Source organism: Quercus lobata, chromosome 3 (assembly GCF_001633185.2).
Source record: "Quercus lobata isolate SW786 chromosome 3, ValleyOak3.0 Primary Assembly, whole genome shotgun sequence".
In the NCBI taxonomy this organism is placed as follows: domain Eukaryota; kingdom Viridiplantae; phylum Streptophyta; class Magnoliopsida; order Fagales; family Fagaceae; genus Quercus; species Quercus lobata.
In genome coordinates, this window is record NC_044906.1 from 63,496,646 (window position 1) to 63,501,462 (window position 4,817).

The 4,817-nt window shown below is 30.5% G+C and overlaps 1 long non-coding RNA gene across 1 annotated transcript; it reads right to left on the reverse strand.

Moving 5' to 3' along the window:
• Positions 1–1,284: 1,284 nt before the first annotated feature.
• Positions 1,285–4,561, reverse strand: LOC115979740. Its single transcript, XR_004089177.1, has 4 exons — positions 4,443–4,561; positions 4,295–4,333; positions 2,138–2,213; positions 1,285–1,346 (listed from the first exon to the last, which is right to left on the reverse strand). It is a non-coding gene; the product is annotated as an uncharacterized LOC115979740 (long non-coding RNA).
• Positions 4,562–4,817: the final 256 nt, after the last annotated feature.

Consider the following 4,817-nt stretch of genomic DNA (forward strand, 5'->3'; position numbering starts at 1 on the left):
TATTTGTTTGCAAACCATTCTCATATATAAGTATATTTTGATTCGATATATATTTATAAATGTATTGAGATAAGCAATGCATTCAAGAAGAGAGATCATAATCATTTTTTATATACTTCAAAAGAAATTGATTGGTTTGAGATTAAAGATAACATTAAAATATGCTGTTACAAGTTGAAATTTTTTGAATGGTGTGAAACTCTATTTTCTCATTCCCTTCTAACTATCATGATTGGAAAAACCTAATCCCCAATATAATCTATCACTAGTAAATTGACTCATAATATGAGTAAATGAAAATTTTAATTTAAAAATATATAAATTTTTTATTTATATAGAACACAAAATTCATTACTTAAAAAAGAAAGCAGCATGACATTATTTATTTTAGAGGGGAAAAAAATTATTGCCCTTTTGTTGGTTTGGTAAAGGGTTATATAAAAAACATTTCTTAATTAAGAGTTTGATACATTTAAATGAAATTCTCTTATGAGAAAAACTTTTTTTTTAACGTATGACTAATCATAACACTACAAGAAATTTGGTCTTTAGCGACGGCATATAGTCGTCGCTAATGCTTTAAATATCGTCGCTAATTATATTGGCGACGAAAAATGTCGTCGCTAACTTTCGTTAAACGAATTTGGTTACTAAAAAGTTTTTTAGCAACGATATTAATGTCGTCGCAAATACAATACTATTAACGACAACTTTAGTTGTCGTTAATAGTGACAGTTGTCGTCATAAATAACTCGAGACCCCAAGACAAAATGTCGTCGCTACTATCTCATTAGTAGTGACAAATTTTTTTGTCGTCGCTAATAGATTATTATTAATGACGACATGTTTGTGATCATTGATATATCTTTACTAGCGACAACGCTTGTTTTCGTCACAGATAACGATATATAAGTGACCACAAACATGTCATCACTAAAAATTTCATATTAGCAATGATATTGTTTGTCATCACTAATGATATATATTAGTGACGACAATGTCGTCGCTAATAATATTTTACATTTTTTTTTCTTTAAAATTTACATTCTGAAATTTACATAGGTACCTAATGAGAAATAATAAAAAATCATAAACCACAATCCCACACATCACAAATCTTCAATCACAAATACTCATGTAAGCTTAACAATGGCTCAATCAATAACTACTAATAAGGAAAAACAATACCCAAGTTCAATATCATATACATAATTTATATTCAAATCTACCATCTCAAATACAAATCAAATAATAACAAATTCTTCAAGAAAATATACAACCAAGCTTGCAATGAAATGTATCTCCCCTCAAAATCACCAGTAGCCCAAGGCATGCGACATTTTAACCTGAAATAAAAAGAATAAACAAATGTAAAGGTCAACTAAAGTAAATGACAAAAATGCATACAAAATAGTTTTAATATCCAAATAAAACTTTAACATTTTTATTTTTCAAAAATACCATAGCTGAGAAGATATGAAATCTTTATGTATTTAACAAAACTTAACTTGCATCAAAACTCAACTTAATCTTCATCCCAAAGATCTCCAATAGATTCATCATTGCTAGATAAATCTTTTTCCTGATTTGAGCTTAAAACATCATCATCACTATATATTTCTTCTTCATGGTGGGAGTTTGTATGTCATTCCTCATTAGACAAATCATCATTGATGAACATACTTTCATCAAGTTGTACATATATATCATCAACAACTATTAAGGCCCCCAAATTTATTGTTGTCACATCATCTCTATGTAACAGAGTTGAGTCTTCATCATTTTCTTGTTGAATTATTACATTAACCCTAATAAATTCACTTTCTTGATATTCCTCATCACTATTATCTTCTTTATTTTGTTCATGCATCCAACTTTATTTTATCCATTTTTATGTTCCTATCATAATTTCAACAAACACTTTTTTACTTGAGAAGAAGTGGGTCAATGAGTTAAACAAGTTCTCTAACAATTGAATTTAGTAAGTTATTCTAGAGAATTTTCCATCATTCAAGTATTATCAACAAGAGAGTTTACATGCATTAATATTTCATGTTGTAACAATTAAAACAACTATAATAAGATTATTAAAAAGCTAAATGATAATTCATAGATGTAATAGAAGTGAACTACTTACCAAGTATAACCCAACTTTCTTCACAAGGTTGCTACTTCTTGTAAACTAGCCCGCTTTATAGGAATACCAGCAATAGCTTTGAGTTGAATACAAATCCAAGCATCAAATGAAAAAGTGGGACAAAATAAAGGATAGAGAACTCTATGGTAGCTCCAAGAACCCAACAGTGAGTTAAAAATATAATATTTTTTAAAAGAAAAATTAAAATAATAAATGATCAAATGACTAAGCAATGAGAAGTGAAAATGAATGATGAAGTTTGGAATTTTTGGACCACAAGATTTTCAATTCAGACATACCCATTATCAAAAAAAAATGTCAAGGTAAATAAGCCAATGCCAAGCATCATAAGGTCTTATAATAACTACTGAGTATCCCAACCCCAGCGCATACGTGGATTTCAAACAAATTAAAATAAAATTATATACTAGTTACTATACAATGCTCTAGTTAATTAATTTATTTGAGACTTTCGATTATATTTTACACATCTAGGAACAAAGTTGTAACACCATAAAAATGACTTCTTTTATAGAATTAATACACATGTAGTAACAAAGTTTTAACACCATGAAAATGATTTCTTTAATAAAATTAATTTTGAGAGAAACATGATCATACCAAATTGAGATAGTCAAGATGAAGGTAACGGCAAGAATGAGATTTAGCTATAGCTGAAAAATGTTGCAGATGTCAATGCCAAGCTCTTATAATGTATAAATTTCATAAGAAAAAAAAAAATGTATAAATTTTGAGCTTATGATCCCCTGCAATATTAGTATGTCACTATTTTAGATCCTCATGTAAGTGTGAATTAATTAGGGGAATCAATATAAAAAGAGGATGTATCCAATTACTACCTTAATAGTGCACACAAAGACAATTGGAAGAGTACTGCCCAGGTCAGCTATGGAATGCTTTTCCTGCCAATAGTCAAACTATATATTTATTGTTAGGTGCATCATAGCACCATGGGTCCAGCCCACACCTTATCAAAGCTCTAAATGAGCTTGTCTTGCAAGCTTGTAGAAAAGTCAGCCTTCATTAAATGAGACATGACTTGAGGTGGGACACGTTGGTTTTTGGCTGAAGCAAACAAAGGCCACTTGGCCAGAGTGTGAGAAGAAACACACTGAGAGAGAGAGAGCTGAAGTATTGTGAGTTCCACAGAGCAAGCAAGAAACACATAGAGATATTCAGCCATTTGAGGTGCAGTCTGAATGAAGAAATATAGAGATACACAGTGAGAATATGAGAGAGTGAAAAAGAAAAATGTGACATTTTTCTTTGCTCAAACTACACACATAAGGAAGAAAAATTGGTAGAGTTCTCTTAGAGTTTTTGAGTGCTACAATTAGGGAGAGTGAGAGTATTCAGAGGAAGATTTGGCTATTGATTTTGTGGTGAGATTGTATTTATCCTTGAGATTATTTGTCATATATCCAATTTATTATGGACTCAGGCTTAGCACAAACTTGAGAGTTGTAATTTCTATTTCACAATGAATATTTTTCAGAGTTGCCCCGTGATTTTTCCCTCCACACTAGTGTATTTCACGTAAAATTTGGTATTCTTTGGTGGATGTGTTTATGTGGTACTTGCTAGAATTTTTTGTGTTTCCATAATATTGCTATTACTTAATAGTCACTCATTTTAATTCACACATAGACATTAAGGGGATTTAAAAAATTTTCCCCAACATTTACATTAAGGGTTTTAGATAGTACAAAGGCAGAAACTTTAGTCAAAAAATTGTGCCTTTTTTTATAAATAGTTATCAAATTCTGGAGTTTCTTGAAATTTCCACATAGTGATGAATACAAACACATTTTAAAGGACCCAAACACGTTTTAAATGACTCTGTCAAACAACTTTTTTTTCTTTTTTTTAGGGTGCAATTGTCAAATATATAAGCAATTGTTTTTGCAGAGTCAATGAAATATATAAGCAGAAGGATTCAGTGACTTGTCTAGGCTTAAGTTGGAATGAAACACATATTCGTAGTACCATAAGCATTAATTACCAAAAAAAAACAGAAAACCATTAGCAATTAAGGCATGTAGTACGGTAGCTAAATCCCAACTCTATCTTTGATTTATTATATTATATATTTATTAATTTAATGACAAAAACAAAACAAAAAAAGAAAAGTCATACCTAAGGTCCCACTGATTGGAGCAAACTTTAATATGAAATCTGTAAAAAAATTGAAAAGCGAGCCAACATTACTAACACTAATACGAACAAGAAGTAAAGGAAAAAAAAAATGAAAACACAAATGAGAGAAGAGAGAAAGAGACAATACCTGGAAAGTGGCTAAGAGGTGGTCAGCGGCAGTGGATCTACAGGTTCTGCAGGTGTTAAAGAGATGGTTCGCAGTAGGCCTACAGGTTCAGTGGGTGTGTGAGAGGGATGGAGAGAGATGATGAGTGATAAGTGGGTAATTGGGTATTGACCGAGAAAGAGTTGGAGATCATGGCTCATGGGACTTTAATTCAGTTACTTTATTATTATTATTTTTATTTACATTTCATGAGTTATTGTGACAAAAAACTATATCTTGTGACATTAACTTGTCACAATAGGCCATCTTTTTTTTCTTTTTTCTTTTTTTTTGAGGAACTATCACAATAGGCCATCTATTGTGAGAGACTTAGGTTGCCTTCGTTAAAACAAAATA